Source organism: Piliocolobus tephrosceles, chromosome 11 (genome assembly GCF_002776525.5).
Source record: "Piliocolobus tephrosceles isolate RC106 chromosome 11, ASM277652v3, whole genome shotgun sequence".
Classification (NCBI taxonomy): Eukaryota; Metazoa; Chordata; class Mammalia; order Primates; family Cercopithecidae; genus Piliocolobus; species Piliocolobus tephrosceles.
Window position 1 is genome coordinate 87,732,698 of NC_045444.1, and position 15,034 is coordinate 87,747,731.

Sequence of the window (15,034 nt, forward strand, 5' to 3'; positions counted from 1 at the left end):
TCTGTGTGTGTGTTGTATGTACATCACATGACTCTTAATAAGATGACTCCAAATCTGATTTTGATTCTGTTTTTAAGTGGGTAATTCTACAATACCAAGAAAATAATATAGATGTATTACCATAAATTGGGAATCATTCTGTTACTTGTTTTGACCTGCTAAAAGTAGTAAATGGAACATAGATAAAAAATAAACCTCTATTCCAATAAATTAAGTCTACCTCTATCTTAGCATCTTGCAAATGACAGGCATTCAATAAATATCTGTTAAATGAATGAATCAGGCTGTAGTCAAATTACATCCTTGTAGTCTTACAGTAGGGAGGAACATGAATTACATAAGAACATGAGACTGTTAGAATACAAGGAAATGGAAAGCTTCCTTAGCCTAATTTACAAAAGTCTACATAGGTCTCTCATGGGTTTCAGTAAAGGTATGTGTACGTGCAGGGCTATACCAACTAAGCCCATCGGTTACTTTGAAGGTGCAAACATTCCTTAGAGATGGGACTGACAACATGGTGGCAAAAATACCACAAAATCTTTAACACTTTTCTTTTTTTGCTTTTGTTGGTTTTCCAGTTTTCTTATTTAAAAAAAACATTGATGTTAAGATGTTTTCCTCCTGAAGTTAATATATGATAACGAGGAAAGTCCAATAAACTGACATGGGAGGAAAAAAAAAAGTCCTTAGGCCAGACAGAAAACAATTTGATGACTCAGGATCATTACTAAGAATAGCAATTACTGTATTATAATATAATGACTACAGTGATATCCTCCAGGATTATAAACTTTTAAAGAGCCTTTTCTGGGTGATGTAGCCAAGATGGCAAAATAGAAAATAGCCCGCTTATATCTGTCCCCCAACAAGCCTGCACCCATCCACAGTTAAAGAGCTCTTTCTCCGGGTACTAAATAATCCCAAATTGCTAATTTTTTAAAAGATTTTAAGCCCATTTCTAATTTTGTTTCCTCCCTCACTGTGAGGCTATCAACTATTACACTTTACTGTTGCTAGCTTGCCTCTCCCCTTTCTAAGTTGCTGTTGGCTGAGAAAACAGATAACCAGGTTATCAGAACACCCATAAGGTGCCTGTTTGACTGAACTCCAGGACCTGTTTTTCTGCCCTTGGCTGGGTTCCCAAGTACCGCTTTCTTTCATCCCTCCAGCACCAGGGATTTAGCTGGCTTTCTCTTCCTCCTTTGGCACTGTCGGCAAGTGCTTTTCTCACCTGGTATTCTTTTACCTAGCCTAGCTGTGAATACACTCTGTCCTTTCTTAACTGTCTCCCAAGAAAAGACAGCTCTTCCTCTATTCTTTTGTGAAAATTGTACTGATAACTGCTAAGGGAAATATAAGGTGGATTATAAGTAAGGAAAAAAGGTTTAGGAAATCTTAACATTCCTCATTGTAATTTTTGCTCTTAACCCATTTATGCCTACTGTTGCATTATTGGAATGTTAAACTTGTGGGAGTCATATCATACTGCTCAAGGTCATCACCAAGGTCTGATTGTTCACACAAAAAAATGTGCAACCTCTGGCGTAAATGGGTTAATCAGTGTTTATTGACTCCCTTTCTTGGATGATCCCAGAAGATGGCCGCCCACTAGTCATTTCTCCCTCACTATGCTGCAAGTTCCTCAAAGGAAGGGATCTTATTTTTGTATGACCAAAACCTAACAGCAACTGACACACAGTAGTCTTGCAAAATACATGCCTACTACCTAGAAGCTTAATCATTAAAAATATCAATACATTGAATTACAGAAGTAATTTAATGAACAAAGTCAATATTAATACATTTTCAATACAACATCAAGTAAATGAATTGCCTTGAAAACACAGTTAAGCTAAGATTGAATATTCTAAAGAAAAACACTTATGTGCTTAGTGAAAAACTCTGCATAAAACAGTCTGGTATTAAAAGGGTGCTTTATTATTTTTATAGCAATGACACACTATACACTTTTCTGTAATAACTAAAAAGAACTAGTAGTCAGTCTCATAGGAAAGCCAAAACTGAACATTCATTTTGCTCATTGCTTAGTTTTATCACCATTTCCACTAAGAGCATTTGCAGCTGATGATGAATGCATTTAAAATAAGCCCCACATCAAATGAGAAATGATCAGATACCTTCTTTTAAAAACTCACAATGGCTAATAAAAGCCTCATGTGTAGTCTTTCAATTTTGTAACTAAAAATAAAACAAAGGCAAATTCAGTGGTTTGGCCTAGTACTGGCTGAGAAAGTTAAGAATGGTTGAAATGTTTTTTTAGTTGTTAAATTACAGGCTTTGGGAACAGTAGTAGCATCTCAGAGGCATTTTAGTTGGTTTCTAGTCTCCTCCTCCTTTCTTCCTCCAGTGTGCTCTTTCTTTTTTTTACTTTTCTCCCCCGAGACAGTCTTGCTCTGTCGACCAGGCAGGAGTACAGAGGTGCCATCTCGGCTCACTGCAACCTCCATCTTCTGGATTTAAGCAATTCTCCTGCCTCAGCCTTCAGAGTAGCTGGCATTACAGGCGTGTGCCACCACGCCCAGCTAATTTTTGTATTTTTAGTAGAGATGGGGTTTCACCACTTGTTGGCCAGGCTGGTCTCGAACTCCTGACCTCGTGATCCACCCACCTGGGCCTCCCAAAGTGCTGGGATTACAGGCGTGAGCCACCACACCCGGCCGATGGTGTGCTCTTTCTTAACCAACAAGTTTCCTTTTGTTTCAACTTATACCACTGGCCTGAATAACCCCAAAGAGGGATGCCTATGGTGGAAAGCAATAAGAGCAGAGAGCAGAGATTTGATGCTTGGACCCCAAACATGATATACTTTACAAAAATGATGACTGTTTAGCAATCAATTTTCTAAATTGACTTGCATTTTAAATATAAAGAGGCATTTACGTTCTTCTGAAAAGGTCACAACACCATGTAGAATAGGGATGCACAAATTCAGTCAACTGTAGGCCTCACTCCATAGGCATGCTCCCCATTATCCTCTTAAACATCCTTTCTTTCCTGAGATAATTCCATACCACATCTTTTCTCACTTATCTCTGACCCTCTATCTGTTCTTCATTTCTCTTATTCTCATTCCTCCCACTGATAACTCCATGTAATCTATAGCTAGCTTTTGCTCCAAACTGAGAATTATGGATAAACATAATCTGTTATGCACTTGCACACTTGTTGATCAGAGTGTTAAATCAGTAATCCTCTTAGAGAAGGAGCTGGGTGGCTGGAAGACAGAAAGGAGAGAGAAACTTACTTTTTATCATATACCTTTCAATTTTTCTACCATGTGTATATGTATACCCAGTTAAAAAGTAATTAAATACAACTCAACAGTCCTCTTCCTGCCTTCTCTAAACCTTGCTCCGTTAATTATCCCTATCCTCCATCAGTTTCACCTTCTTCTTTGGCTTATTAAACATGCTCAAATTCTTTTATTTTATTAAAATCTACCATTAAAGAAACCCCTACCTTTCCCAAGTCTTCGAGTTCCCCTCTACTCCCTCTGTCCTTACCCAAGCTTCTTCAAATACTCTCATTTTGTCTTTCCCACCTCTCATTCATCCCTCAACCCCACTACAACCTGATTTCTTCCTAAACCACCCACCTTGGGTCATCAGCAGTCCCCGCTAATCAATCCAATCATGACGTCTTAATTGTTATCTTATGTCATCTCTGGTTTATACTGTTGACTACTCCCTATTTCAACTTCCCTTGGCTCTCCTGGAGAGAGAGATCTTACAATGCTTATTCTCAAACTCCTCACTGGATCATCCCATTCCCTCCCCTTGATCCTTAAATTTTAGTGTTTTCCAGAGTTCCAACTGTGACTACATTCTGTATTGTTCTTGTTGTAGTTGCTTTATCATTACCTTTTTGCCAACTAACTACTACCACGGATTAAATTATCTTTTTAGTGTTAGTGACTCCCAATCTGGCTCTTCAGACAGACTTCTTGACTCCACTCAAATTTCCCACAGGCTGACTATGATCCACTGAATACTAGATTCATCTATCCCTCATCCTGCCACATTCAATCCATTAACAAATCCTGTACACCCCTACCACCAATATATACCTCAAATCTACTCACTTTTCTCCATCCTCTCTTCCACCATCCTAGTTCAAACCACCATCATCTCTTAGGCTAGGAACCAACCAACAAACCTCCTAACAGGGCTCGGCTCCATGCTTAATCATGGCCTTAAACAGGGTTCTCCTCTATTCTTTGTAAGCAGCAAGAATAGTGTTTTTAAAGCTAAACTCCTTCTTAAAAAAATCCAGGGCAGGCACAGTGGCTCACGGCTATAATCGCAGCAGTTTGGGAGGCCAAGGCAGGCAGATCACTTGAGTTCAGGAGTTCGAGATCTGCCTGGACAACATGGTAAAACCCCATCTCTACAAAAACATATAAAAAGTAGCGGGCATGGTAGCACGGGCATGTAGTCCCAGTTACTTGGGAGCCTGAGGCAGGAGAATCGCTTGAACCCGGGAAGCAGAGGTTGCAGTGAGCCAAGATCGCACCACTGCACTCCAGCCTGGGTGACAGAGCGAGACTGCGTCTCAAAAAAATAAATAAAATAAAATGAAATTAAATAAATACATAAACAAATAAAAATAAAAATAAAATAATACTTTAAAAATCCAAAGGTTCTCATAGTACCAACAATAAAACCAAACCTCTCATCACAATCTGTGAGGTCTGGCCTAGTCTGGCCCCTGCCTACTTCTCCTCCTTCATCTTGTACCAGTCTCCTCCTTGCTCATACTCAGCCACAGAGACACAGACCTTTTGTTACTTTTTTTAATTCCTCATCACACTCTGTTAACTCTGGGCCTTTGCAACTGTTGTTCACTGTACCTGGAATACTCTTTCTCTCTTGTTCTCCATATGCCAACTACTTCTCACATTTAAGTCTCAGCTTAAAACTTACCAATGTACTTGATCTAAAGTAGCCTCCTCTGCCCACCTTTGTTCTCTAACTCAGCATCTAGTTTGTTTCTTTCATACATATATTACAAAAATTGTAATATTTGTAATAATATACAAAATTATAATATATGTGTGAAAGAAACAAATTAGATGCTGAGTTAGAGAACAAAGGGAGGCAGAGGAGGCTACTTTTTCTTGAAAGGAAAGAGAGGGTGCCATCTTCTCCCTCCTCCTTCCTGATCAGAAGAGGAATATAAAATGTCAGAAGCTCAAGCAACTCCATAAATAATTGGTGTTGAAATGAACTATTAGCTAAACTGGTGGGGGAATTCTTTCACCATTAACATGCATAATTCATCAACTCCATTGTTATACAATACAGTATAACACTCTTAAATTAGACTCTATTTAATCATTCCTTCCTTTTTTGTTACTTGTCAAAAAGCTTTCTAAAAAGAAAGAACTCAAAGTTTGGCAAACACTGACAGATAAATATAGATAAGCTCCAAAGACCTCAAGGATCTTTACAAAATGAATTAGTTCCACTGCTATACCACCAGCAGACTTTGTACGCTCATTTTCTAGCATGAATAAACCACAATACAGGGTAAACAGGGTATCTTCAAGAGGTTATGTGAGTCAGTAGTAAAGCTAAGAATAAAGCTAGAACATTACTTATAACATATGTAAATATTAAGCAGCCAGTTGAAAAAGAAAATTTCAATACAATGACCTCAATTAACAACTGGTCAAACAGCTGTTCATTGAACAGTTTCCAACAAATGCCACTTGAATTAAACCAAAAGTACTAAAAAAAGATAAAAAAGATAAACAGTAGTACACAGCAGCCTCTGCCCAAAGGGAGGTTAAAGACGTAAGAAGTCTAAGCTCCAAAAGGGAGAGCTCTAATGATCTGGATTAGATCTAATATCCAATGAGCTAAGAAATCTAAGAAAATAAGATACTACCAGATAATAAATATTTGATGAGTGTTACAACAGAATTGTCAGGAGAGAGCTCTTTTCTAGCTGAAGTGGTCTGGCTTCACACAGGATGTAAGATTTAAGTGGACTCCTTAAGGAGGAAAAGATTTGGATAGGTGAGGAGAGTATCTGGTAGAAGAAAATAATAATGATAATATCCAACAGCAAGTAGCAGACAGAGCCAGGTTGGCAGCAGTATACAGACCAATTTGAGTAGGAAGAATTATGCAGAAGGTATTTGGAAATTCAAATTTGACTAGTTGAGATTAAGAAGTCTGAACTTGATCCTGCAGGGAACACATTTCTAAATAGAAGTGACATTTGGAGAAATAAATGTAAATGCAGGATGCAGGATGAATTTTGGGAATGGAGTGATTAGAGACAAAAATAATTAGAAAATTTTATCACATTTATACATTGATTATTTTAATAAAGGTATAAACTAGGTGAAAGGAAATTATAAGAAGGATTTACGGGTTTGTAAGATAGTGAAAATAGGACCTGTTGGGGCTAGATGAATTTTTTCCTTTCCTAAAAGATAACTACATCTGGCATACGCCTCAATTATTCAGGCTTGAAACCTTACAACTTCTCTTGCCCCTCACTCCCTGAGAATTCTCTTCCCCAGACATTTGCCCCTCCCTGCAAACTAGCTTCTCCAACTTCCCCAACTACACAACATGTTCCAGCCAAAAAAAGGACTACATTTACTAGCTTTGTAGACACACCAGGAAATTCTCAGTCCTGTAACTCTGTCCATGCTATTTCTTCTAATTTTAGTGTCCTCTCCCCATTATACATATGCAAATTCTAGCCATGCGTCCCATGCCAGCTCAATGCCACTTTTCCCAACAGGCCTTCACAGAAACCCCAACTTGAAGGAGGTATTGCCTCCCAACACTTTCTGCTCTTCTCTAAAACACTTTTTAAAACCTTAGAGCTGTTCCTTATCTCCTCTGATAAACTGCATACCTCTTACAGCAAACATACTTATATTTGTATTACTCTGCCCTCTTTTCACAAATAAAGATCTAGATAAATATCATATAGCAACAGCACAGTGTAAAGACTCTGAAGACAGACTGAGTTTGAATCTTAACTCTGCTGCCTGTTAGCAACATCATCTTGGACAAGCTACTTAACCTCTCTGTGCTTCAGTACGTTTACGTATAAAATGAATAGCAGGTATTTCAAAAGGTTATCAGAATTTGGCTTACGTCTGCGTCAGCACCATAAAAGTGTCTATTAAACACATAAGATCACTTTTTACGGTGGAAAAATACTGAATATTCTGATAGTTGTAGACAGCTTTATGATCTATATAAGGAAAAGCAAAATGTCAAAATAAAGACAGCCTCTGGGTACAAACAGCTATATACAAATTCTTTCTATATCTTCTTATGTATACTCTAAGGGTTAGCTGTGCCCTTTATAATCTTATATTAACAGTGGCTCTGTTTTAGTTAGACATTTCAATATTCTGGGAAAACTGTTAGTTCTGCGTCCTGTGGCACTAGCTACCTTGGTTACCTTGTCTCCAGTCTTATTACCTTTCATTTATCCTTTACAAGTCTAAGTCTTTCTAAAATGTAAATCTAATGCTTTTCCACTGCTACAAATCACCTCCATCCCATCTTCGTTAGGATAAAGTTTAAGTCCCTTGGCATCTCATGTCAAATCTTCCTAATCCGGCCCCAGCCTCATCTCCAGTTTCATTTCTCTCAACATTTATCTCCTCACCAAAAAACCTCAATCACGTAACCACAGCTTAAAGGCTTCTTGCATGTCTACCTCGATCACCTAACCACAGCTTAAAGGCTTTTTGTATGTCAATCCTTTTGCCTGGAACACCTATTTGTCAGTTTGCTAGGGGTTCCATTAAAAAATACCACAGCCTGGGTGGCTTCAACAACAGAAATTTATTTTTTCACAATTCTGGAGGCTGGAAGTCCAAAATCAAGGTATTGGCAGATTGGTTTCTCCTGAGGCCTCTTTTCTTGGTCTTCCTAATGAACCCTCACAGTCTTTCCTTTGTGTGTGCAACTCTGGAGTCTCTTTTTGTGTTCAGATTTCCTTCTTATAAGGAAACCTGTCAGACTGGATTAGAACCCACCCTAACGGCTTCATCTGAACTTAATCACCCCAAAGCCCTGTCTCCAAATACAGTCATATTCTGAGGTTATGGGTGTTAGGGCTTCAACATAATTTTGGGAGGACACAATTCAGCCCATAACATCCCCTTCCCCTTTTCTGTGCCCAGGCTAATTCCCATTTTTTTCCCCAAGACTGGTCCAAGCCTTCCCACTCCAGGCTAACTTCAGTGTTCCTTCTCTGTGCTCTCAAAGTACCTCTGCAAGCTGTGATTCTATTGTTCAACACACTACGTTAATTGTCTCTTTCCTTCTTCAAACTACATTCCTTAAGGGCAAAGACTAAATTCCTAGCATTGGCACAGTGTGTGGCACACAGAAGGTGTTTAACAAAGATTTGATCATTGAAGGGAAATGAAAGAAAGAACATGAACCTTGAAGTACGACAAGCGTGGGTTCAAATCCTGGTTCCACAGTTTACTTATCTGTGATTCGGGGCAAATCATTAAATGCTGAACTTCCATTTTAAATAAAGTAATTGTAAAGACAAATGACCTACTTATAACGAAAGCACCCAGCTGTGTAGGTGCTCAATAACTGTTAGACTACAGATTTTGATCTTGTTTGCTGTGACACTCAATACTACCATTTAGTAGCTGCATGACCGTTGGTATATTTACTATCCTCTCTTTGCTTTAGTTGCCTATATATAAAAATACCTCAGTGCTATTGTGAGGATAACTTAATATACGTAAAAGATTATCCAGCACATAGTATTATATAAATGTTTGCTATTATTATAAGAACACTGCAGATCTGAACAGATAATGACTAAACTATGAATAATTTAGTTCCTTTAATTACTAAGTCATTTAAATGTGACTATTACCTTTTTGCCTCCTATTTCTTACCAACTAAACAGGATGATAACTAAAGAGGTTCAAAACTGGTACAGATGATATAATCAGAGCTCAAAATAAACAGGAAATAAGACATTATCTGTCTCATTCCTTATACTGGTATTTAGCATATTTGGGGCACTAAAACAAAGAAACTTTCAGTGGAGAACAACACTTCTCCGCTCATATTTTAATTTTTTTTAGAGATGGCATCTCACTGTCACTCAAGCTGGAGTGCAGTGGTGCCATAATCGCTCAACAGATCCTTTGATCTCAGCCTCCCAGGTAGCTGGGACTACCCACCCAGCTATTTTTTATTTTTATTTTTGGTAGAGATGGGGTTTTGCTATGTTGAACAGATTGGTCTCAAGCCATCCTCCTGCCTCGGGCCCTCAAAGTGCTGGGATTACAGGTGTGAGTCACCATGCCCAGCAGGGTCATATTTTTATTTGCAGACTCACAAAACCTGTTAACTAGAAAGAACCTTTTGATAAAAGTCAAGTCTTGTAATTTCTTACATAAGTGAGATGGATTTGGAATGGGCTTTTAGGGTCTTACTGAGCAGTTCAGTAAGAAATGGGAATTGTAGGCAGAGAGAATCAGTTTGCTCAAAAGTACTAAAGCAGGGGTTCAGGACTTATTCCAGATGTCCAAGGTGTGTGTTGGAACCAGTCTTAGACAATAACACTGGACAATTCTCTTTAACCACTCAACCTTTAAAGTCTATAATTTCTGAAGTACGTATTAGTTACCTGATCTGTGACTTTGAAGCAAGGCAGATCTAGATTTAAATCTCCCCTTGTTACATAAGCAAGTCTTTGAGCCTCAGATTAGTGCGATAGGTTTGTTGAAGTGATTGAGCTAAAGTATGAAGAGCTCCCACCTGGGGTGACTGGTAGATTGCAAATACTAAAATGTTGGTTCTGTCTTTTCTTTTCTTGAGACGGAGTTTCGTTCTTGTTGCCCAGGCTGGAGTGCAATGGCTTGATCTTGGCTTACCACAACCTCTGCCTCCTGGCTTCAGGCGATTCTCCTGCCTCAGCCTCCTGAGTAGCTGGGATTGCTGGCAGGTGCCACCATGCCTGGCTAATTTTTTTTTTTTTTTTGAGATGGAGTCTCGCTCTGATGCCCAGGCTGGAGTGCAGTGGTGCAATCTTGGCTCACTGCAACCTCCGCCTCCCGGGTTCAAGCAATTATTCTGCCTCAGCCTCCCGAGTAGCTGGGACTACAGGCACGTGCCACCATGCCCGGCTAATTTCTGTATTTTTAGTAGAGAAGGGGTGTCACCATATTGGCCAGACTGGTGTATTTTTGTTTTTCAGTAGAGCTGGGGTTTCTCCATGTTGGTCAGGCTGTTCTTGAACTCCTAACCTCAGGAGATCCGCCCACCTCGGCCTCCCAAAGTGCTGGGATTACAGGCAGGAGCCACCGCGCCCAGCCAAATGTTGGTTATTTCTAACAAACCTCTTCCATCATATGAGTAAGTCTGTAAGATAACAAAAACACTGTCTTTCACATGGTATGTGCTTGTTAAATGTCTGAGACTTGTTGGACATCACTTAATTTTAAAAATATAAAGCTGGGGCTGGGCACGGTGGCTCACGCCTGTAATCCCAGCACTTTGGGAGGCCGAGGAGGGTGGATCATGAGGTCAAGAGATCGAGACCATCCTGGCCAACATGGTAAAACCCCCTCTCTACTGAAAATACAAAAATTAACTGAGCGTGGTGGTGTGCGCCTATAGTCCCAGCTACTCTTGGAGGCTGAGGCAGGAGAATCGCTTGAATCCGGGAGGCGGAGGTTGCAGTGAGCCGAGATCACCCCACTGCACTCGAGCCTGGAGACAGAGCGAGACTCTGTCTTAAGAAATTAAAAAATAAAAATAAAAAAAGAAAAGAAAAGCTGGAATAACTGCTGGGATGATAAAGTGTCTTCATCCCTGATCTTTCTCACCACCAAATGTCCTTCACAATTTGTTTTTAAGTGTCATGTCACCACCATTAACATGCTATTTGGAGACTACTGTACCTCAGACTTTCAAGTCAACAGCAAAGACCTACAGGTCGGGAAAATTTACGGAGACCAACAACTGAAAGTGTTCCTTTTGTTCCTATGGTCCGTTCCATCAACTTGATGAATTTCCTGTGAAGTTACTTTTTTCTTTTTATTTTTTCTCTGACGTAGAAACAGCAGCTCTAAGCAAAAGGTGAATGAGCAAGTAACTGAACTTATCCCTATTATTATGACGCAGATTTTTTTTAAGTTGGAAGACTATTTTTGGGCTGGTACTAAAAAGGACATGTGCCACTATTAGGCTTCAAACTAAAGTCAGTCGTTTTTCTTTTTCAAAATATGTGGCATCCAGCTCAAAATCAATTGCAAGAAAAGCCCAACTCTATTTGACCCAGAAAGAGCTCTTTCCAATACCCTCTCCTCCCATTTACATCACAAATGGCGACTGAGGCTTAAGGTTTAATGCCCGACCCTAAAGCCACTCATCCTAAAAGACGGGGCTCCAGATGGATGCTGTCTGGCAGAGGATAAGGCGCTATGAGAAGGTGCCAAGCCTCAGATGTGCAGCTGGGCTGAATCCCGACGCCAGCGCCCAGCGCCCATCACTTTGCATCCACACTTAGGAAACAACCCACTCCTCACCGCGGGATCCAGACCCAGCCCTCCAGCACCCAGCCTCCGGCTCCAAAGTCTGCGCGTGACCTTCGGGGACCGGAGGAGCTCAAGGCAAGGAGGTCCCTCCGCCTTCCGGGGAACTTGTCAAGGGCAAGTTCGGGCTGTGCGCGGATAGCTTACTCACTTGAGTGGCTCGGCATCCTCTGTCTTCCGCCAGCGGTTCCTCAGGAAGCCCCTAATGCAGCGGCAGCCTGAGAGCAGCAGCCGAAGTTGCTGCCGCTGCTCCCACAGCCAGCAACCGCCCGGGCGTGGCAGGGACAGGCGGGCGACTTCACGACATCATCACTCGGCGACCTAGGTTCTGCGGCGACACCAGGTCGATGGCAGCCCCTACACAATTGGGGAAGCCAAAGGAGACCCACTCTCCCAGCGGCCTCCACGGCCCCAGCGCAAGTCCTGCTGGGAAATGTAGTTTCCTGCCCGCCCCGCCCCAAGCTCGCAGGCCCCGCCTTCTCGCTGCCCAGCCACAGGGAGGGAGGCGGGGCCGCGACCCCGGCGCGGGTGGAGCGAATGCGTTCCCAGCGGGTAGCCTGGGTCTGGGGCAGAGTTCCAAGCCCACGGTCCCGGTCGCGGCCTCGCCGCCCTCCCGCGCCCCGCGCCGGGAGCGGGCCTAGAACGCTCGCCTAGCCTCTCCGCGAGCAGGGCTCTGGCGCCCGCCCCCGTCCGCACAGCTGGCAGCCTGAAGAGAGTCGCTGGCCGTGGTCGCCGCTAGGGTAACGACGGGAGGCAGGCCCGGGAAGGGAAGGTGTCGGGGCCGGTGGGGGACATGAGGGAGAGAGCCTTGGTCCGCGCACACCCGGGACGCCCGAGGTCAGAACGCTCTAGCCTACCTCCAGGCCGAGCACCGGCGGCTGGCGGAGCCGTGGCAAGAATGCGGCCCGGCGTGGCGAGCGGCCACTGCGCCAGTGCAGCTCGGGCTCAGCGGGTTGCCGAGCCGCGGGTTCTCGGTCCGCCCAGTGGTCCCTGACGGGTTGGCCGTGCCAGGTGCGCGGGGCCCAGGCCGCCCGGGCGCCCTCTCCCCGCAGCCCTTACCTTTGGCCGCGCTCTCGGGCTTGGCGAGTTGCCACACCAAAGACACCCTCAGACCCCAGTTCTGTCTGCCGCCTTCTGCAAGTTCGCTGCGAAGTCCCCCAAAGCAGGACTAGGAAGGAACCTTTACAAAATCAAATCACTCGAGTGTCGTTTTGTCTTCGGTTTTTCAATTCAACGCTGTGTTTTTCCCTGCTGGGTCTGTTGTCAAGTACCTTTTCCCCCAAACTTAATGAGGATGTGTAACACGGCGCCCCTAGCACGGTGCCTGGCACACAGTAGGCGCTCAGTAAAGATTTGTTGAAAGCATGAGTCACTAAGCTTGGAAAATTCTCCCGAGCTGTGCGTCGCTATGATCTTTGTTAAGATTTTACAGGTTCCCAAGATCACTTTGAAAATTACAGTAATTTTAAAGCTCAACAAAGACAGTTACATCGGGTCATTTTTGCATTCCCTGTAACAGTGGCCTCTGTTGAATGCCTAAATTAACTCAAAGCCTGTGTTCTGTAAGAAGATGCGACCTTCGGTTTCTACAGAAAGTGTTAATCTTTCAGATTAAAGTCTTCACATGAACGATTCTATTACGGAACAAACTGAAATTATAAAGTTTTATCGTAATTAGCGTTTTAGATACAAGTGCAAAGGACTGCACTGATGTACTTGTGAATACACTCCGAAATAGAGGTCTCTTAAATATGACTTTTTTTAAAAGAAAGGGTATATATTCATGTCTCGTGAAAGAGCATGCCAGAGAAAATTATTATAACAGCAAATCCCCCACCCCCACCCCTTTGCTGGGTGCAGCTGCTGCCTTGACCTCAAAATGTCTTGTAAAATTATCTCTTAGTAGTCTGGTGTGTCTAAGGCAAAAATCTCCGAGATTAAACCACTCTATAGGGACAACCCTTTTATTACTAACAATTCTTAACAGATTGTGTCTGTTTCTTCAGAGCTTTTCTGAAAAAGAAAAAGACAACATAATGGAGTTTCACATTAAGACAAAATCAGTAACAACTTGCTGACACTGAGTGAAAAGAGCAGGATGCAAAATCATGATAACCAGAAAATTTGGTTAATCATGACATCCATAACCCTTTTGCTTGTGGGAAGGTCAGCTACAAGTGGCCAGGGCCTTGTCTGCCCTGTTTACCAGGGGGTGTCCACAGTGCCTGACCCATGGTAGCCATTCATTAAACACTTGTGTAATGATTACTTGGCTGTTACAGATTGACAGTGTATTGACTCTGGATGTGTAGTTTCTTCATTTACTTGGATATCTCCTTAGAATAGATGACTCGAGGGAATTTTACTGGGTCAAAAGGTATGAATATTTTCATGGTTATTGAAACATTTTACAACCTGATTTCCAAATAAGCCTTATTGTTTTGTACTGCCTTCAGTACATTTGGGTGTACCTTTCAAAGCATAGTTCAAGCTGATACAGTGTTTGCTAATTAGGGGGCACTTTGAGATGTAACTCATTTGATCTCATTCACCCTGGAAAGTTGGCAGGGCAGGCATTGCTTTTCTCCTTTTGTAGCACATCTAACTCCAGTGCCTTAAATTGATCACAACCTTTCAGGCTAAATGATCACAACCTTTCAGGTCCATCTTCCTCCCAATCTCTACCTTTGGTTCATAGTTAACATCCTGAATAAATTCACCTCTTTCTTTAGCAGTAAAATTGGATATTGTTTTATAGTTTTTATGGTTTACAAAATCTTCCCTTTCTCATTTTGCTCACATATTTGTAGATGAGTTCATCAAATTTGGGGACTTCATTAAAATGAAATAATGAAACACAATTTAGATGAAAGAGATGATGTTGGTTAGATGTAAAGGAATACTCTGAACCCACAAACTTACAAGATTGCCACCCTTTCTATTAGTAAAGGTCTGGAAACCATGGATGGTGCTTTTGTACATCCTTGAATTAATTTCCTAGTCTGTTACTCTGATTCTCTCCCATATTTGCTGGTCAGGGACCCCAAATGATTTAGGAGGTAATTAATCCAATAAGAGCTTTGGAAAGTCTCCAAGTTTAGTTATAATATGTGGAACCATTGAAAATTCTTGGGGTTTATTGTGACACCGTTTATATCATAAAGTGGGCCAAAAAATTGGTTTTCTATATTGCTTTCAAATTTGCTCAGCGTTATTTAAAAAACAAACAAAAAACAGTATAGGAAAGATAGGGAAGGAGAAATGCAAATATATTGAGGCTTTGGAAATATTTAGAACCTCTTTTCATTTTCACTCTGCTTCTTTGTTGTGATGTCAGATCCCAAATAATGTTCAGTAAAAAATAAATGCTCTTTAAAGATACTTTTCAGGAATGTCTCCTCGTGTCAAGGAATAGCTGCCTAAATATTGGATGGGTTTAAGGCAACTAGTTCTTTA

At 41.7% G+C, this 15,034-nt stretch overlaps 2 protein-coding genes across 5 annotated transcripts in view; one reads left to right on the top strand and one right to left on the bottom strand.

Annotated features, from left to right (window-relative positions):
* TRAK2 (trafficking kinesin protein 2) overlaps nucleotides 1–11,986 on the bottom strand; it is an 88,927-nt gene extending 76,941 nt beyond the window's left edge. For all 3 annotated transcript variants that reach the window (XM_023218968.3, XM_023218969.3, XM_023218954.3), the window contains exon 1: nucleotides 11,730–11,986. The gene's annotated coding sequence lies outside the window, so the exon portion shown is untranslated. The remainder of the gene's footprint in view (nucleotides 1–11,729) is intronic.
* A 97-nt stretch (nucleotides 11,987–12,083) lies between these two features.
* The window catches only part of STRADB (STE20 related adaptor beta), a 31,958-nt gene continuing 29,007 nt past the window's right edge, over nucleotides 12,084–15,034 (top strand). Inside the window, exon 1 of one of the 2 annotated variants that reach the window (XM_023219011.2) lies at nucleotides 12,084–12,318. The gene's annotated coding sequence lies outside the window, so the exon portion shown is untranslated. The remainder of the gene's footprint in view (nucleotides 12,319–15,034) is intronic. The other variant, XM_023218997.2, reaches the window with a different exon arrangement.